The 21,890-nt window shown below is 38.3% G+C and overlaps 1 long non-coding RNA gene across 1 annotated transcript; it reads left to right on the top strand.

The window, feature by feature from the left end:
- Positions 1-7,109: 7,109 nt before the first annotated feature.
- Positions 7,110-14,309, top strand: LOC125258988. Its single transcript, XR_007182709.1, has 4 exons — positions 7,110-8,861; positions 10,729-11,061; positions 11,165-12,490; positions 12,994-14,309. It is a non-coding gene; the product is annotated as an uncharacterized LOC125258988 (long non-coding RNA).
- Positions 14,310-21,890: the final 7,581 nt, after the last annotated feature.

Below are 21,890 nucleotides of genomic sequence, written 5' to 3'. Positions count from 1 at the left end.
CACATTAATTTTCCAACTGTGCATGACAGGCAATGTGAATGGCACATCCTCTGCATACTGAGACAACTATGAGACAGACATAAAGGCATTGACGTACATTTATTCTCCAACTGTCCTTGAATACTTCATGACTAAGAGGAAATCAGAATGAAAACCCCACCAGTGTGAGAAATGAACTATTCCATTACAGGCCAAAATTTCCCTCCAGAAATCATTTTCAGGTGCATTTTTTGAAGGTGAAGTATGTAATTCTGTGACACTAGTAGCACCTAGTAGAATTACAAAAATAAAGCATATGTTCAATCTTGAAATGCGCCTTTCATGCGTTGCACCTCCCAGTCACAAATACGCTTGTGCAGGCATTAACAGGTAAAAAGCTACTTTCAATAAAATGTTCAACATATTAGAAATACTTTTAGCTGTGTTCCTATAGCCCTTTTAACATAGTGCATTGATCCCATAAAATTGCCAGAGCGCCTTCTGTGTGAACGCAAACACATACTGGTATTGATTCCGGGATCGATCACAGGATGGGGACCTAGTAGCATTGCCGGGATCAGCCCCGGAACACGCCCTGTTTGAACAAAAGGCAGGACCAATGCCGTAAGGGGTGTGTCGTAATGATGACACTGAAGCTGAGATTGTTCGCCAGCTTAGTGGAAAAGTACGCAATGTGCTAGTTTATGATCAAATCAGAAAAAAAAAAAAATGCACAAGCGTGGTTTCTCGAGAGAGAAAGTGCAGATCATAAGCAGATGTAACCCCTCATAATTAGGGTGGTTAATGGACTCTTAATTTGAAGGGAAAGTGTAGTGATGCTGTTCTCCACTAGAGGGCGCTCCTCCGTGATGAGCAAAATAATTGAGAAAGGAGCCATTTTACAAATGAGAGCGGATATAGAAGATTGTTGATTCTTTTATTTCGAGGAACTCCGGTGAGTGTTGTGTTCCTGCGTTATTGCTCTGTATTCAGTCATATGTGTTTAATTAATGGTTTACGGTAAGAAATATGATTGATAACTAACTGATGATGAGAAAATATTGAAATATGTATGTTGAAAAAAAGAGATAAAGGATAGTTTGTCATAAAAAACAATCGGAGTTCAGTCAAATGAGTTGTTAAAATCAACTGCGTCACAAGTTGTTTGATGTGCATTAGTTCATGCAAACTGAGCCAATTTGTGATAGTTTGATATTATTAATCAACTATATGGGAATATACTGTTAAGAAAGAGAATTTAGAATATGTGATGACATGCATGTATGACATTTAGTTGTTTAATTTCGTTTTTATTTAGTCATAATATAATATGTCAGACATTGCTCTGTTTAATGTTGATTATTCTCCCAGTATTTTCTTTGTAAGATAAGTTATGTTAATATGCAGTTGGAGGAAGAAAAGAGAAAGATTTGAAATTTCATGTGCTTTATATCTGTTGTTAATTCAGATGAAGTGAATGTGAATGAGTGATAAGTTTTCTGCATTATGCAGGTTTTTTTTTTTTTTTTTTCTTCTCTTGTTTGCTGTTGCTGTGTGCTTCTTCGATCGTGGACGAGTGAATGGCGAGCCAACAGTGCCTAGTTGATGTCGCAACGCATCTTTCTTTGCAGCACGTTCAGCATCCTTATTCTGTCATCAATCCCTGGATACAGATAAGAGAATACAACACACCATACACTTTGGATACCTTGAGTGAAACTGAGTTTAAGACTACCCGGGTAGTAAATCTTTCCTCTGTCACGTGACTACTTTTTTTTTTTTCTTTTGTTTCTATTTTTCTTCTTCAAATTTATTCTTCCTGACTTTATCAAAAAGACAAATAGTAACACAAGGAAAAGACTCTGAACAGTGTTTTGGGAAACCTTTCTTTTATTGGTCATTTCAAACAGGCCTGATTGTATTTCCTTTTAGTTTTGGTGACTGTTTGCAAACTTTGAACTATTTTCAATTGATGGTACCAATAAAATTTTTTTTTCTTCCTTAACAAGTTGTAGTGAAATTGCTGTCTCAAATCCTCCTTACGAACTTAGACGTTAACTATACTGTCACGCTACTGTGCCCATAATATACTACCTCTGTATTTAAAAAAATTATTTAGATACCACTTATAATGCATTTCAACCCATAGTGTACTACAAGTGGTAGCTAAATATATATATTTTTATATATATTTTTTTTCACATTTTAGATCATATTTCATACGGTCTCAAAATAGCACGGTTGAGTACACTTAGATGTTCTTAAGATTATCTTAAGAAGTACTAAAGAATAATTTTTAGTATATTAAGTACAAAATTAATACATGAAAATAGAGCACTTTAAAGGGGTACTTCACCCCTGGAAAGATGAATGTGCATTTAAAATTGGTCATGTGAAATTATTTTTGAATTTGGAGCTTTCTAGACTGAGAAAAGACAGAAAATGTATTTTTGACTAATGTGGATGAAAGACAACAACTCCCAGAATGCACTTGTTTTGCTGCCCTTGCGAGGCCACGCCCAAAACCACGCCTATCGGTTACAGGCGGCCAGGAAAATTCAAACAACTAGGCTTGCTTTGTTACATATTAATTCTATAAATCGTGAGTTAGTTCATACATTTACAGCGAAATGGTGCTAAATTGCTTTGTACCTGGATGTACACCCAAAACCAGGAAAGGACAAGTAAGTTTCCATCATTTTCCGATTAAGTTAAAGATTTGGAGCGATGTAAACAGTGGCTGTGGGCCATCAAACACCTGAAGTTTGGAGATGACACCGTTATAGAAAACCTAAAAAAACGCAGAATATGTAGTCTCCATTTAAAGCACAAGGACTACGATCCAAATATCCTTGCAATGAAGAGAACCATTCTGAAGGACACCGCGATACCATCGATATTCACTTTCCTAGAGGACGAACAGCCTGGGCATCTGGTACTAAGCGTATTCGCCTAGAGGTAAGACTCGCTGATACTAGACTGATAACACAGTAGCCTATATGTAGTGTTGTAGGTAGCAGTAAAACTGCAAACTTAGCAAAGTAACGTTAGATAGACAATTACATATAAGTTGCATATAAGTTGACTGTTATCAAAGTAAAGCCACTGTTCTGTAAAACTGAGTTAGTCTATTTATCTATTTATGCTAACGTTACCACAAAAGCCTGTTGCTGTATTTTTTGAGATGACTGCAGAGAGCGATAAATTTGCGAGATGAACCACTGATGTAGTGCAGACAAAATAAAGTTAATTACTGTAAGCTTAAAAATATAATTGACACCCACTTTTGATAAAATCTTTGATCTATGTCCGTGAGTAACCTCAAATACGCATATGTATGGGCGTGGTGAAAAAATGCGGAACTACCTGCTATTACTGGCTGTAGTTTTAAGCCTCTGGCCAAAAAAGCCTCCGATGACGCAAAATGACGATTTTTGCATCATCGGAGGCTTTTTTACAGAATAAAAATGCATAAATCTCTCATCTCGGGCTGATATGAAGGGGGAAAGCACGGTAATTCGAAAATACTAGTGGTATTCTACTAATACAAAGCTTAATGCACTTTTTTTTTTTCACCTGGTGGGCCACTGTCCTGCAGATTTTAGCTTCAACTCCCCGATTAAACACACTTGAACCAGCCAGTCAAGGTCAAATTAGGCATACTAGAAACTTTCAGGCAGGTGTTTTGAGGCAAATTGGAACTAAACTCTGCAGGACAGTTGCCCTCCAGGACCGAGCTTGGACACTCCTGCTTTACGGGATCTTTACGGGATGTATGTGAAGGCATGCACAGATTCCAGAAAATCACTGGCAGTGTGAATGAACCAAAATCAGATGATCCCGGGACAAATCCAGGGACACATTATGTATTTTCATTATGTAATCTCTGTGTAAAAGGGGCTTAGGAGAGTGCGGGGCACAACCTAACATGGGGTTAGTTGTAACACACATGTTTTAAATAATTCCACACATGATAAAGCTTGGTGTATTTACTAGTTGCCATATCGACAATATATTGAGAAAAAATGGTGCCAAAATTCAGAAATCTTTGGAAGATATAACTGAACATTAATTTAACAATAGCAAAGGTAAATTTCTTACTTAAGCTAATTTTTCATCTATATATTTTTTGTTTATTTAAAATTAGACAAATCTAATATTATTTTAATCTCCAATCTCTTATTTAGCTGTTTAGATAGTTCTTTTAATGCTTCACTAACCAGCATAAGATACTAACCAGGTTTAAATTCCAGTTGCGCAGATAGGGTATTTTGTAACACTGCGTTACAATGTGTCCCGCTATTAGAACTATACTATTCTATACAGTTACCGATATAATTGCCATAATTAACTTTTATAAATATCTGTTGAGAAACTATGGAGAAAAGGTGAATAAAGACTGAGAGAAAGAACATGAACATTTAGAAAATGTTATTTCAAGAAATTTATAGCATTTGTACTGGTTCGTCTATCTCCTGTTCTGTGAGAGCTGTGAGTGGAGGGAGGGGAGTGTTTTGTTCAACTCTGTGTTTTTCTGAATGTCTGAATATCTTTTTTCATCTATTTTCCTGTATTGTTTTGATCTATGATGTATAGCTGTGTTTTGCAGTTTGTCTTTCTGAATGGGTGCATGATGATGCTATATGGTACTGAAGCACCCATTGTAGACCATTGCATCGCATTGCCCTGCTCGCTTTGATGTGTTCATGACCTGTTTAATCTTTGAAGTTAACTTCTGTAACTGAAGCTGAATGTATTTTCCCATGTGACACATCCGATATGGTCCCAAAGCTAAACCTCCCCTTTGGCTCAGCCTGCAACTGTAGCCATGCCCCAAAACTGGAATAAGACTGACAGATCTGAACGGATGATTGATAGTGCCTGGGAGGCTCAATGTTTGGGGAGATAAACCCATGAATGGCATACAGTCAGTGAACAAAGAATTGGGTTAGAGAATGTATTTTTAACATAAAAAATTCTAATTTAATCCATTTATTAACAACATCATAATCCAAATAATTAGACAGAAATTATTACCAGTTTTGTAAATTATCAATTAAGTTTTTTCATAAAAAATTCTAACTGGAAAAAAAAAAAAAAAAAATGTTGCCTGCCTATGCAAAAGGCATTTTGAGTGGCTGCTAGGCCATTGCTATAATGTGGCTGTTAGGTTGTTTGTGTGCTTCTCCCCTAATTTCTGATGACCCTAGGACTCAAAGACATACATGTAAATCTACACTGTGCCTGTAATGGTCAGTATACTCAGAGAAGAGAAGCACAGATGTATTTGACCTTTTATTAACCCTTTCACACGTAAGTTTAAAATATTCTGGTTGAGACCCCAGCATGAGTTTTTCAAGGCTACCATTATTTAGAACGTGTCACTTTATTATTTCCATGGTGACGCGTCATTGCTTGTCATGTGATACACTGCAGCCACAGTAATGTTGTATGACTGATGATTTGCTTTTATTTCAAGGAAGAAAGATCTTTCTGAAGATGAAAAGCATGAAATGGTGCAATGTTGTGCAAAAGGCACGAAAACAACTAATATTGTGTGAAACTGAATGGAGATTATCGAATTATCATAAGATTTGTGAGTGATTTAGAGCACAGCAGAACTCGGTCAGATAAAGGCTTATTGAGGAAAGTTCCTGTCAAAAAAATGTATTGTATTAAAAGGGCAGCTATAAAAAAAGCCAGTGTTGAGCAGCAAACAGGTATTTGAAGCTGCTGGTGTCTCTGGAGTCTTGAGAACCTCACCATGCAGGCTGGCAGTTGTGTGTAAAGATGCATTTTAGACACCACTAACCAAACCTCACAAAGAGAAACATTTACAGTGGGTTTAGAAATACATTTTCAAACAGTTTTATTGCTGTGGTGTTTTTTTGCAGTGCATTGTACTATGCACTATCCTCCTTTTTATACCATAGCTGAAAATGGCCAGTTATGAACTCCACGTATCTTGCAAAAGTCATTTTAATACCCTCCATCTCACTTCCCAGTATTCCAGCCCAAATCATCACCCACCAGCTCCTTGCTGACGTCGCAGTCTTGTTGGAACGTGGTGGCCATTCACCAACCATCCAGAAATCCATACATTTAGACCATGCATTGTAGTACGGCATTAGTCAGTAAATAAAACTATTTAAAAATGAGTCTTCATGTATTTCTAAACCCACTGTAAATGTTTCTCTTTGTGAGGTTTGGTTTGGAGTGGCTGAAATGCATCTTTACACACAACTGCCAGCCAGCATGGAGAGCTTCTTGAGACTCCAGAGACACCAGCAGCTTCAAATACCTGTTTGCTGCTTAACACTGGCTTTTTTATAGCTGCCTTTTTAATACAATTAATTTTTTTAACAGGAACTTTCCTCAATAAGCCTTTATCTGACTGAGTTCTGCTGTGCTCTAAATCACTCACAAATCTTATGACAATTCGATAATCTCCATTCAGTTTCACACAATATTAGTTGTTTTCATGCCTTTTGCACAACATTGCACCATTTCATGCTTTTCATCTTCAATAAGATCTTTCTTCCTCCCCATATTGCATGAGAACTGTGACTTGCTTAATAATGTGGAACAACCTCTAAGTAGGGTTTCCATAGATCTGGCAAATTATTTTGTCTGAGATTGATTCCAGTTATCTAAAAAGACATGGATAAATAAACGAACAAACATTTTCTTAGAAAAACTAAAATCTGAATTACTGATTTGTCTCTTGCATAATAATTTGGAACGCAGTGTATAAATGGAAAGGATTATTATTGCCGCTTCCATATACATCAGTGTGTGCATCTAAATGTTTTGTTTTGTTAGTACTTATGTGTATTTAAATGTCTGAAACCTAAACATTATGTGGTTGAAAACACTGCATATTTGTGATGTATGACAAACGCAGAGTGCGTCTGTCTCTGGCTCAGCGCCAGCCAAAGCGCAAAAGCACATTTGAAATTAGTGGTTCATCACGTGACACTAATCTCTGTAATGAATCTTTAGCGATATTGCAACTATTTAATTCGTGGGTGAAATATATGAATATAATAAATCATAAAGCCTTGATGATTAATTATGATACATATATTGACCCAAGAGGGAATTATGCACATATATTGTGAATTAATTACATTACAACGAATTATAATCAATTACATATATGATTAGTTTTAGTTTAATAGTTGTTTAGAGAAACTATCCTATTTTGTCCAGCAAACCATTAAGTTTCTCATAGCCTATTAAAGAAATTTCATTCTCTGGCCATGAGAATAAATTCTTATTATAGCATCAAAGCGTAAAGCAGTGTTGCAGAAACGAACGTAGAAGTGACTTGGTTTTTCTGAATGAGCAGCAGAACAATCGAGCATGAGTATAGTGTAGTTAATATATGAAATTGATAATACAAAGGTTATACAGCTAAATATACACAGAGAATATACATATATACAAAAGCGAAAGTAAAGAAAGGGAAAGAGAGAAGACAAGTAGCAAAACGTACTAACAGTCCTTGAGAGCCAGCAAAGAAATCAGTTTCATTAGGTCGTATTAGATGTATCACATCTAAGATAGAGAAACGGTACTTGCATTAGTTTACGGGCTGAGTTTCTGTTCAGTGCTGCGGCAGTTCATTGGCTTCTTCCGTTTCCGCAGGAACATTTGAACTGAGGACTTGAAATTCGTTTTGCCGGAGATGGTCATCCCAAAAGATAATCGTGTGATGGAAGCGCGGTCGCCTGAGACTTCCGGGAGAGACGTGCAATCAAGAGACAAAGCAAAAATGTTTGTGCTTGTCTTTTATGGACAAACAAGCCAACACGCCTCCTTGGTTGAAACAGCCAATGGTAAGAAGTGCAATCTTGGCGGGCAAACTTTTCCTTTGTCTTGTCTTGTGGCTCGATTTGCATAACTTATGAAGTGTTGGATCAGAGTACATTTTTCTTTGAAGTACCATTAAAAATAGAACAATGCATTTTACAGTAATGTGACATACATTGTCAAATAAGGCATAAAGAGAGCTTTACAAAGAAACCAAACTTGTCAGATGGCAAAAACATAAAAAGGGAGATACAGTTTATACTCTGATTTTATCGTTTAGAATGACACTAACGCAACTACAGTCATAACTAAGTTTAAACACTAGGGATACATACATGCACTTGACATACACAATGGGTACACTTTGGCACAGTCATATTTTGAGAATAACTGTACATACAATCTCTAAGCATGTTTGTGTGTGTGTGTGTGGTGTGTGTATTGGGTTTTGGCTGTTCTGGAATGTAGCCACATGAGGGAAGTCCCCAGAGCTGGGGACTGGGGTTCTCTGGTTAGTTTCTGATAGGGCCACAAAGATGCCAAAGTGCCCGTCTCTATTCGTGATTTACATGCACAGTTCAGCAGGCTAAAAGCATTCTAAAAATTCCAAAGTTGGTTGGCGTTGCAACAGGCGTTACATCTCTAATCTCACTGGTGTGATTGTACGCTCCAGGGACCAGCCAAGACTGATCACACCGGTGTGATCATAGACATCAAAGGGTTAATACAGCAGTGGAGACGGCCAACGGCCAGACAGCTGCCATGTCGTCGAGTGTCCAGAATTTCATGGACAGTGTAGATGGTGAGAAAATGGTTCCAGGAATTCTGGTGACCATGGCAAAAGGTCCTGTATCTCCTCAATCTCCTGTATCTCCTCTCTGTTTGCCCATTGGTCTGCAGGTGGTATCCAGAGGAGAGGCTCACGGTCACACCTAGGAGAGAGAAGAATCCCGTGGAGAAAAATAAATATTGGGACTGTGAACGACACTCACCATTGGCTGAGGAGGACAGATGGGGCATGATGAAATTACATGTCCCTTGGCTCCACAGTATAAATAAAGATCCTGGTATGCTGTCTCTGCCACTCAGCCAGTGAAATCCAAGCAGTTTCCCCTTGTATAGGTTCCATAAATTGTTCTCATAGCTGACATACTGACGTGGTTGGCAAAACAAAGAAATGAACTCACTGAAATAAGGTCACAAAACACATACTAAATATGTGCCCACAAGACTTTTGAGTACTCAATTTTGTAGCCTAGAATGTTTGCTTCAAAATGAGGTGCAAATCATCCTGTCAACTCATTCACATAAAACAATATATTGATTTTAATTTTGTAAGGCACTTTTTGTTTACAAAAGCCATATGCGTGAAGGAGTGAATCATCATGAATAATGCTCTGGTTCACAACTGTGGAGATTAAGACCCCTCCCATAATGAGCCTTTCAGTCAGGTATGTGACAGAGGGAAAGAATGACTGAGACAAGAAAGAATGTGAGGACAAAAGAAATATATTAATATATTGTTTGTAATTTAATTAGAATATAGTTAACAATATAGTCCAAATATAAATGAGGGTCAAAGGCACATTTTGAGTACAGTCATACCTGAAAACAAATCCTGTTCAAACATATGAGTGAACATCACATACCTGGCATTTCCAAGGTGTTTGGTGTTTCTATGCACTGGAGGAAAAAAAAAAAAAACTTTCCTGCTTCTAGTCAGTGAACTCACCTTCACCATATTTATACAGAACATGTCCAATGAGGGCCAGTGTCAGGTCACTGTGATTCTCAAATCTGTGAAGAAAAAAACCTGTGCGCATACCAATAACAGGATCATAGCAACTATTGTATTAACATTAATATGTCCACTCTTTACAGAAAGATCTTGCGCGTGCATGTATTATTGCACAGTACGTGAACAAAATTTGTATATTATATATTTAGCATAGGAGCAGAAATTTGTGAACAAAAGCTTCATTGATGTGGCAGTAGGCTATTTTGCAGTAAACACCAACAAAATCTTGTCTAAATATTCATATTATGTCTGTAACATATTATATATCACATTTATGTTATATTATAGAGCATATAAATGCTAATTTGCAGTTTATTACGTTGCTTATACAAAGTCGTTTTATTTATTTCAATTGATTTTACTCATCTCAGTACAGCAATATAGTTTGGGAAAAAACAAACTAGTCAATGTATACATGTTGATAATAGCATGTTTGTGTAGTAAACAAAACCGCCCATCTACGCCATTCATTCACAAAGACATGCATAACATTCAGGATTCAAATTTAAATGATTTTTTGCGATTTAATATTCACAGACACTAGTCCATATCATGATTAGAATAAATAACTTACTCTTCACAATCTTCGGCTGGATCCGTTGCTCCTCAAAATGAAACTGAAACCAGTTGCACTCTTCTTCTGAGGTAAATTATTCCGGGATTATTTCTCGCCGCGTCCCAATTAGAGGATAATGAGCTGACACAATAACTACTGACTTATTGTGTCAGCTCATTATCCTCTAATGTCTCTCTTTTCATACAGATTACATAAACGGCGAATATTAATTTTCATTTTGAATTAGATAATTTAAAAGTAGACTTAAATGTTTATAAAGAATATATTGCTCATGTCTGTGTGACAAGTATTAGCTGAGTTTTGTTTAATTTTAGAGACGTGCTCCAGAAAAACGTTCACAGAGATGGCAGAAAGCACACCCTGTTTGTTTTCTTTATTTTACAAAAGAACAATGTTTTGTTTTGATTGTAAGTGGATACTGTACATACAAGTAGACCTTTTACAGTTTGCTTTTATCTGTATGACCATAAATGACAGAGTATTTTAAGTAGATTTTGATGCTAAGCAAAGAAAATCCCAAAAAATTGTCCATGTTTTAAATAAGGTTTCTCACCCACAGATGAATCACCATCAGGTTCTCCAAAAACTTCTCTGAAATGGGTGATGAATGCATCAAGAGTTTTTGTTATAATGGCTGGCCCATTTTGATGCCAAATTGTTTCCGCCCATTGGAGTGCTCGCCCTGACAGCAGAGAGAGGACAAATGCTATCTTGGCTCACTCAGCTGGAAAGTGAGCGGGTGCATCTTCAGGGCCAAAAACATTGAAGAAGAAATCCACTGCAGTCCTCTGTCGAACCAGAATAGGGTGCTGGATTGCCTATGGGCCTGGCAGTGCCCGTCGGTGAAGAAGTGGGTACCTATGCAGCAATGGGTGTGGTGGCGCTTGGCGTGGTAAGTGCTCTTAGCAGCGCGTCAACAATCAGGTGAATAATATTGGCAATTGGCAGGTTGAAATGGAAAACTGAATGAATTAATCAGTCTCTTATCTTTGCAGGTATGAAGAGAGATCGAGACGGTTTGATCTTGGAACGCACACACCTCAGTTACTGCAGGTAAAGGAAGTCCAGGTGAGTTGGTGAGTGAATGGTGACAAAGCAGTTTGAAGATGGGAAAAGATGATGGAACAGAGTACTTCAGACATGGAAGAATCATGAGGAACGATGGGGTTCAGAGTTGCTGGAGGTAAGTATCACAGGTCGCACTATCGCTGGTAGAAAGTCCTGAGTCCGTAGTGAGACCAGACAATGAATGTAGCTGAGGTGTATGCTTGTATGCAGTGGTTGATTGATGTGCATAAACAGGTGCAGGTGATTAACATTCAGGAGATGGTGATCGCTGTGTTGGAGTGAAGGTTGAGCCTGGTGAATCTGTGACAGTGTCCAGTAATATTAGCAATTTGTAGATGAAAATTCAACCTTTTGAAAAGTCCATATGTTCTCTCTTCACATAGTATTTCAGTAGAATTTCTGTTTCTGATATTCCAAATTAAGATGTATTTTTAATGTTTTCATAACATGTGATGTCATTTTTAATTAAACTGCTGTGAGACTTGTTGAAATAATGTCAAGGGGAAGTGTTGAAGAAAACACCCAAGATGTAAGATCATATTTCTGCGGGGTTACATACTTAATGAAGTTATTTTACCTCTTACTGAATGTTTTTCAGGGTTTTTCCAAATGAAAATATTCATACACTTCAAGCCTGCTTTAGCCAATATCCTATGGTGTTTTTGTAAACACGCTGCATTTCATATTTGATTTATGCATCCCACTTGGAGTTCATTTCTTGCTTCAAAGGAAAAAGTTTTTTTTTTTTTTTTTTTTTTCTCTTATGGGTGGTAAATGCAAATATTATACTTCTATGTACATAATTCAACTCTATGCTATTAAGTCAATAACATGTCCATCTTCAATACCACACACAGTATTATAAATGAAAAATAAAACTTGAATGTTGTCTGAAGGGGTGTCCTGCAAAACATTAGGGTTGCTCACGTAGCTCTGGTTCCTTGAGATAACGAGAACAAGCATTGTGTCTGCTTTTAGTTGACGCTTATGGGGAAAACTGTGTGACAACAGCTCATTTGAATCCTATGCAATTACTATTACCAGTCCTATTAAAATCAATTTTGTAGTTGTTTATCATCCTCCAGGTCAGCTTGAGTTGTTTGTGTTTCTCTTTCCTTTCTTGGATGGTACTCCTCTGGTAGTTCTTGAAGACTTCAACATCCCCTTAGAAAAGCTTCAGGCTGCTGACTTCCACACTCTGCTTGCCCCGTATGACCTCAAACGAGTATCTACTGCGGCTACTCACAAACCAGGTAACCAATTGGACCTTATTTACACATGCTACTGCTCCACTGACGATACACTGGTCACTCCACTGCACACTTCAAATCAGTTCAAATCACTTCCTCCTCACTCTAAACCTCAAACTGGCTCAGGAAACAACACGCACTTCTCCACAGGTCACCTTTTGGCATAACACCTTTTGGCACTGTCACCTTCCCACCTATCCTCTTTGGTCTCATCCACACTTCCTCCCCCTAATCTCCCTACTACCTGTCCACGTGATCCTATCCCCACTCATCTCCTTCAAGCCATTTCTTCTTCAGTTGTACCGACGCTCACTCATATAATCAATACCTCTCTTCACACTGGTACCTTTCCTACAGCATTTAAGCTGAAACAGGTAATCCCACTGCTTAAGAGACCCACTCTACATCCAGCACATCTTGAAAGTTACAGACCGGTTTGCTTTTTCCATTAATTGCTAAAACACTTTAACGAGTTGTTTTCAACAATCTCTACCTTTCTTACTCAGAACAACCTCCTGGACAACAACCAGTCTGGTTTCAAAAGCAGACACTCAACTGAGACCGCCCTGCTCTCGGTTTTTGAAGCTCTGAGACTGGCAGGACCACTCGATTGAGGGCCCCAAGACCAGCTGCATAAGGAGAGGCTCAGACCAAAGTTGGAGCCTGCTACACAGTCCATAAGCGTCTCAGACTGCTTGAAGAGCAGGGATGTCCAGGTTATAAAATCTGATAAAAGTGGATAGCGAGGGCCAAGTGGCCGTCGCACATATTTCCTTGATGGAGACTCTGCTGGACCACGCCCAAGAGATATCTATACCTCTAGAGGAGTGGGCCCTGACTCCCAGGGGGCATGACAAGTCCACAGACTTGTAAGCTAGTGCTATCACATCCACAATCCATCTAGATAGTCTTCGCTTCGAGACCAGTAGCCCTTTAGTGCGACCTCCAAAGCTAACAAACAGCTGTTCTGATTGCTGAAACTGACTAGAGTGCTTGGTATACACTCTCAAGGCCCTTAAGGGACAGAGTGGATGGGGTGCCTGCTCGTTCTCCTTGAGTTGCAGAGCTAACAGCACTAACAGAGCCATCACCTGTGTTCTGAATGGAGTAGAAAGAACTTTTGGCAAGTAACCTTTTCTCGGCCTAAGGACTACTTTACTGTCGTTGGGGCTGAATTCAAGACAGGACAGGAGAGAGCTGGAGATAGTGGATGAGCTGAATCTTCTAGGCAGGAAGTGCCGCATAGCCTGCAACGACATCTGTGCTGCGATGTAGCACTCTGCAAGGCCGTCTACCATTGAGCCGAACAGGCCTGACATGAAGACGTGTGCTCGCTTCTGCCTCGCTTTCGCCTTGGCTCGAGAGGGGAAGGAGATGAGGGAGCGGGCAGGTTACTGAAGAGCGTGATCCGGGTGTGCAGCATTGCGAGGCTCAGCCTCTCATACTGTGGAAAGCTGGAATCCAAAAAAGCCATCTAAGCATGGACATGGCCCAAGTATGAGACACACTCTAGCGCGGGTAGGGAAGCCCTGCACATTTGCAACAACCTCACTGGAAATTTTCTCTTAAATTTGCTGTTTTAGTAGTCACCGGATGGCCGCAGGGGAATTTGCTGGATCGGCTTGCTTGCTGAAGCATCATCATTCCGCTGAGAGGCTCATTTAGCAACCTATCTCACACTGAATGCTCATTGCTACTCTATTATTTTCTCTTTAAAGTCGAGATGAAACACATGTAGTGACAGATCTGTCTTTAACTCCCTGAGGTCCGAAAACGCGCCGGCGCGTTTTGCAGGATTTTTTTCACATTGCAGCAAAACAGACTTAAAATACTCAGTCATTTCTTGTCATAGAGACATAAGTAATATGTCAATTGTCAGGTTTTAAATTGTGCAAGTCAAATCGAAAACAAACATTCTATGTTTATGTAATCTGTATGGAAAGAGAGCCATGTCAGAAGTCCGAGATTCAGCTCATTACCCGCTAATGCGGCCACGCCCACGGCGCCAGCGCTATTCAGACGCAAATTCAGAGGCAATACATGTATACATCGTCTCAATCGTGTATTTATTGTCTTGAAAAGTGTTTATTTGGGTGTTAAAGCCATGGTTTTTTTAGCGATCTCTAGAAGACATGCCGTTAGTTCCTAGTTCCTTTTCTTCTTCATATAAATTTGTGACCTAAAGGTGTACAGAGCACCCTCCGGCTGCAAGTATGAATTGAAAACACAGTATCCAGCACTCATAGTGATGACAATAAATATTACTTCTCAGTATAGAAAATTGACATAAATATATAAGAATCCATCAATATTTCTCCAAATGTGCATGCTTTTAAGCTAAAAGCCTATATGAAATGCCATAGAGGTAACATAATTGTTCAGACACTTTTCATCACAGAAATATATTATATTTTAAAGAATATAATAGAATACCATTATTTTAAATTGTAATAATATTTCACAGTATTGCTGTTCATGATGAGCTGAGACATTATTACAGAGGGTTTTTTTCACAGCCTACCTGACTGAAAGGCCTCATTAACACTCTGAGGTCTGAAGGTATCGCCGGCGATACCACCGTGGTTTTTTTCTTATCAGTGTGAAAGAGACTCAAAATACTCCGTCAATGTTGCACATACAATTAAGAGTTATACACCATTTTAATCTGTGGAATATCTTCTTTCATTTGTGTACACTCAGAGTAAAAACAAAATGTTGTGCTTTTTTTAAAATAAAGAAAACTAACATGATGCGTGATCTCTCGTCTCCCTCTGAACGAACTCCAATCTGATAGTTCTTAGAAAATGAACTGTAACTTAGTGAATACTAATGACAAAAAAATTACACTTATGTCTAAAAAAACGTTAAGATGTCAGGTTTTAAATCATGTAAGTCAAATCGAAAACAAACCTTCTGTGTTTATGTAATCTGTATGAAAAGAGAGCCATGTCAGAATTCCTTGATTCAGCTCATTATCTGCTAATGCGGCCACGCCCACGGAGCGATCGCTATTCAGACGCAAATTCAGAGGCAACACATGCATGCATACATCATCTAAATCGTGTATTTATTGTCTTCAAAAGTGTTTTGAATAGCCATATTTAGCGATCTCTTGCCTCTGTTAGTTCCTTGATTGTCACATGATTTGCCTCTTCTTTTACTGAGGCATTTGTGGACAAAAGGGGCAGAGCGCCCTCCGGCTCAAGTATGAATTAAAAACACAGCATCCAGCGCTCATAATAATGACAATAAATATAGAATAATAAATATTACTCCTCTGTATAGAAAATTGATATAAACATATGAGAATCCATCAATATTTCTCCAAATGTGTATGCTTTTAAGCATATTAAGAAATTATGGTCAATATAAGATTTTAAGAGTCAAAATGTGAAGCTTGAGTCTTAGATCTTTTTAATGATGTATAGTTTGTCAACTGCACATCAACATTTAGGCTCTATAATATAACAAATATAGTAGCCTATATGAAATGCCCTAGAGGTAGGAATGTTCAGACGCTTTGCATCACAGAAATACATTATATTTTAAAGTATATTAAAATAGAAAACCATTATTTGGTTAGAGACTTGAGACTTCTTTTAAAAACATTATAATGGCAATGTGTTCAATCTTTTGACTGGTAGTGTAATTTAACATAGGCCTATACAAAATTTTCTTCATATCATGTGCAATAATACGTGCATGCATGAGATCACAAAAATCATGTTTTTTTTGTCCTGAGTGGACTTTAATCCTGTTATCAGCATGATCACAGAGGGTTTTTTCACAGCCTACCTGACTGAAAGGCCTCATTAATATGCAAGTCATTTCAGGTCATTATTATTCAATTCTTTTGTCTTCTCAGGTGAGAATCACCCATTATACATGAGGATTCACGCCTCCATGCATACTGTGTTTCTTGACCAAAAGTGTCTTAGAAAATTTAAATCTCTCTATTGTTTTATATGAAGGAGTAGGAAGGATAATTTTTACTTCATTCTGAAGCAAAAACTCTAGTCTACAACCTCCAATACCCAGAAGTCTTATGAACACAGATTTAATATACTTTTTTTGGCCTTATTTCAGTGACTTAAGTTTTTTGTTTTTTCAATAACCACGCATAAACGTTATTCCTTCAAAAACACAAACATGTATATACATGTTCCTCACATATTAGTTTGTGCTGAATACAGTGTAATGACACTTTTATCATTAATATGTTTATGAACAACTGAAAAAAGCACAAATGTCAGGGCATGTCAAAACTTCTCCAGGGTCCCAAAAATCCTCAGACCCCTGAGGGTTAATATGCAAGTCATTTCAGGTCATTATTATGTGATTTGTTTGTATTCTCAGGTGTAAATGGCCCAATATTCATGATGATTCACGCCTCCACGCATACTGTGTTTCTTGACAAAAAGTGTCTTACAAGGAGTAGGCAGCATAATTTTTTTTAAAAAGTCTTGTGAACACAGATTTAATATACTTTTTTTGGCCTTATTTCAGTGACTTAAGTTTTGTTTTTTCAATAACCACGCATAAACATTATTCCTTCAAAAATACAAACATGTACATACATGTTCCTCACATATTATTGTAGCCTAGTTTGTGCTGAATACAGTGTAATGACACTTTTGTCATTTATATGTTTATGAACAACTGAAAAAAGCACAAATGTCAGGGCATGTCAAAACTTCTCCAAGCCCCAAATCAGCCTCAGACTCCAGAGGGTTAAGCTGATGCTTTTCTTTTGTATTGTGATGTAGGGCAGGATTTGGTTCTACCCAATGGTTGTTGATTAAATGGAGGCAGATCTTAATGCAAGTTTGCAGCAGATTGTAAGGAATGGGTGGGATTTAAGTGGACTAAAGTTAAGAAAAGTCTGACATACGTGACCAGAGAGGTGAAAAAAGAAACTATAAATATAGACAAGGTGAATTTTAATTTCATGCTGACTTTAAGAAACCCAAAGCAGCTGTTTCAAAAAAATGATAAACTTGCAGTGAGTGATGTCTATCCCTTAACCATGTTCATGCTTGTACAGACGATGTCTGGCTGAGAATAAAGATGTCTTACTGCTTCACTTTGTGAGTAATCATGTTCTCAGAGTGGAGTCTCTTCTTCTCCAAAACTGCAGTATGACATTTGATACCATTTTTGTCTTGCCTAACACCTTACTAGTGTATTATTTTGAATTGTATCACCCGACTTCTCACTCAGTTCCACTGTTTCTCTTGGGTGCTGCCTTCCAATCTCAGCAGCCCTTATCTGACCCACCACTGCAGTGAAAAGTTAATTCCATCCTTTTCACACGCAATCCATCCTCTCTTTGCAAATTCTCCTCTCCCCCGAGTACTATTAAAGCCTCCTATCTGCACTAACATTTTTAAAGTATCTTAGCCAAGGTCTGTGCAGCTGTCAACATTTGACCTATCCTAGTGAGCTCATGTTCCTGCCCAAGAGTCATGTGGTTCCTGTGCTGTGAAGGCCTGAGGAAAGATAAACTGGAATTGAAGCCATGACCATTTACATGAAATCTCAAACTATGATAATATATATAGAAAAGGATTTTGTTGAATTTAACCATCACAGCTCCTACAAGTCTGACTTTATGGAGATTAAATATTGATAGGATGTCTTAGCCTTCAACAAGAAACTCAATCTATTTGAGCTGGACATGCAGCCATCCTTTTAGATAAACTCTTCTGTTAATCCTGGAACTCAGGGTTCAAACTTGACAGATTAACATCTGGATAAATCTTTAGGAGGTGGTACATAATTTATTTGTTTATTTTATTTATTTTCCCCCGCATGAGTGTTCATTTATGAGGGTGTTAAAACGAAAACTCTGGCGTTCATACCCAGCCAGTGCAGCATGGTAAATGTCCAAAGTTTTATAGCCTTTTTGTGGAATCAATTTGTATTATTCATGGAGGGTTCTAGTGCCAGCAGGGTCTACAGTTTGCACATTTTGCAAAATTAATTCTACTAAAGGGTGAAGCAAGGCTAGTGGTTCTTCAAAGAACAAAATGAGGATGTCTGAAGGCTGCTTTGATCAGGATACTAAGGAATATTAAAAGGATTGTCTAACCTAAAAATGAGAATGCTGTCATGATTTACTAACGTCATGTCTTTCCAAACCTATACAACTTTCTTACTTTCACTGAACACAGAAGATACATTACCCTCCCAAAGCTTGAAAATGCCCTAGGCAAGGCAGAGGTTTGGACAATATCAGCATAGATCTTTATTATATATTAATGTAAATGCATTAAAGGAACTTTTTGCAGTTTTCAGTGAACACCAGAAATAATAATTTACTTTTAATATAATATAAAATGTAAATGTACAGAAACACTCTGATTATTGGATTACAGACCAAACAAAATGCATAGTGTTTTAAAAATAGCTCTTGAATTCATTTTATATTTAATAAATATGTTCCCTTTCGAAAGGGAACTCAACACTGCGTTTGAACGCATATGGGGAATGTCATCACGTGAACTGGTGTCTGAAAGCAATTATCAAATCTCACCAGTCCTATTGGCAGGCGACAGCCTATGACGTCATAATAGGCGCAACCTGGAAGTATAAAAGGAATGCCTAGAGAAGCAGTCAGTATCTTCACGTCTTCAGGGACTGTTTTATTTGATTGCGATTCTTCGAATCTGGTAAGGAATTTAATATGTCTAATAAACGTTTCAGGAAGTGTGTGGATCTGTGTACCAGGTTTCTGACACCTGATGACACACACAATCTGTGCGTTTTCTGTCTGGGAGAGGAGCATGCACGGACAGTGCTCGAGGGCACTCCAATCTCGTTTGGCCCTCTTCTCAAGGGTAGAGCGGCCGGCATCTGTGCCCGGTGGTTCTGGTTCTGCCCGTGCTGAGACAGAGCGGCGACTGAAATCATGGGGCTCACAGATGGAGCTTGCTGAGGAGTTAGAGAGAGGTGTAAATCTCTTGCAACCCCCAGCGGTTGATGAGGGTAAGTTGCTGAATGATGATGATGTTCTTTATTTGACATCATCTGATCCAGCAGTGAGTGCTCTTCTGGCTTTAAGCCCAAGAGAGCAGGAGATGACTGTTGAAGAGGAAGAAAGCGAGCCTTCTGAAACTTCAAAGCCTCCCTGCCCTGCGTATGCAGAGCTGCTCAAGGTTATGGAGTGTGCATATGGCAGTCGGCAGCTGCCATGAGAGTGCGTTAAGAAAGGGACTGCACGCGGACAGCTCGACGTATGATTCCTTTCCGACCATAATCTGGCAGCCCCTGTGAGCCTTCCATTCCTTCCTGATCTATGTTGAGGGAATGAGCCAGCATAGGTATGTGTCGATGCCCCCTATTGACGAGATGTTTGCTAACTATCTCGTCATAGGGCGGGCACAGACATTAAAAGCTCCGGTCCTGCCTTTGAAGCTCCTTAAGATTACATAGCGGTCACGCCGGCGATACCACCTCGGTTTTTTTCTTACCAGTGTGAAAGAGACTCACACTGGTAAGTGTGCACATACAATTAAGAGTTATACACCATTTTAATCTGTGGAATATCTTCTTTTATTTGTGTACACTCAGAGTAAAAACAAAATGTTGTGCCTTTTGCAAAATAAAGAAAACTAACATGATGCGTGATCTGTCATTTCCCTCTGAGCGAAGTCCAATCTGATAGTTCTCAGAAAATGACCTGTAACTTAGTGAATACTCATCACAAAAAAATTATACTTATGTCTAAAAAAACGTTGAAATGTCAGGTTTTAAATCGTGTAAGTCAAATCAAAAACAAATATTCTTTGTTTATGTAATCTGTATGAAAAGAGAGCCATGTCAGAAGTCTGTGATTCAGCTCATTATCTGATAATGCGGCCACGCCCACGGAGCGAGCGCTATTCAGAGGCAAATTCTGAGAAAATACATGTATACATCCTCTCAATCGTGTATTTATTGTCTTGAAAAGTCTTTATCTGGATGTTATAGCGATCTCTGGCCTCTGTTAGTTCCTGGAGAGTCACATAGTTAGATTAATTTAGATTAATTAATCTAAGTCTTTAGATTAATTTGTGGACTAAAGGTGTACAGAGCGCCCTCCGGCTGCAAGTATGAATTGAAAACACAGTATCCAGCATTCACAGTGATGACAATAAATATTGAATAAATATTACTCCTCTGTATAGAAAATTGACATAAACATATGAGAATCCATCAATATTTCTCCAAATGTGCATGTTTTTAAGATAAAAGCCTATATGAAATGCCATAGAGGTAACATAATAGTTCAGACACTTTGCATCACAGAAATACATTATATTTTAAAGTATATAATAGAATACCATTATTTTAAATTGTAATAATATTTCACAGTATTGCTGTTTTTTCTGTATGTTTGATATACACCATGATGAGCTTGAGACATGATCACAGAGGGTTTTTTCACAGCCTACCTGACTGAAAGAGCTCATTATTTATGCAGGTCATTACAGGTCATTATGCGAGTCTTTTGTCTTCTCAGGTGTAAATGACCCATTATTCATTATGATTCACGCCTCCATGCGTACTGCGTAAGTGTCTTACAAAAACTAAATCAATATATTGTTATAAATGAATGAGTAGGCAGCATCATTTTTACATCATTTTGAAGCAAAAACTCTAGTCTACAACCTCCAATACCCAGAAGTCTTGTGAACACAGATTTAATATATTTTTTTTTGCTTTATTTCAGTGACTTAAGTTTTTTGTTTTTTCAATAACTACGCATAAACGTTATTCCTTCAAAAAAACAAACGTACATACATGTTCCTCACATATTATTGTAGCCTAATTTGTGCTGAATACAGTGTAATGACACTTTTTCCATTAATATGTTTATGAACAACTGAAAAAAGCACAAATGTCAGGGCATGTCAAAACTTCTCCAGGGCCCCAAAAATCCTCAGACCCCAGAGGGTTAAAACCCGCATACCGCTCAGATCCAATTCTGGGCCCAGACAGATAGGAGGTCCTGGCCCGTTCCGATCTGAGGATTGGAGACAGGGCCAGAAGTCCAGTATCGCCTCTCGGGCACCTCCTCCTCCTCGGAGCAGGTCCCAGAGAAGGCGGGACTCTAGGAAGAAGAAAGATTTGAGGGAGGTAATCAATTACAGATGCCAGCAGCCTACATGAGGGTAGTTACATCTACCCTCTCCTTTCTTCTTCCACCTCCTGAGAAATGATATTTTACCCAGGTGCTTCTTACAATCAGGCCGAGAGCTGGGCCCATGATAAAAATTCTCTGTTGGCTTGGTAGTGAAGGGGCTCTTTCAGGCTTGAAAGAACCATAGATTCCATCCTTCTATGATGGCAAGTCTCCGTTCTTCAAGCCACTTGGTCTATATTCTTTTTATATTTAAATATATTGACCTTAGTTTTCCTG

This window comes from Megalobrama amblycephala, linkage group LG23, assembly GCF_018812025.1.
Source record: "Megalobrama amblycephala isolate DHTTF-2021 linkage group LG23, ASM1881202v1, whole genome shotgun sequence".
Lineage (NCBI taxonomy): Eukaryota > Metazoa > Chordata > Actinopteri > Cypriniformes > Xenocyprididae > Megalobrama > Megalobrama amblycephala.
This window is presented reverse-complemented; position numbering and strand designations above follow the sequence as displayed.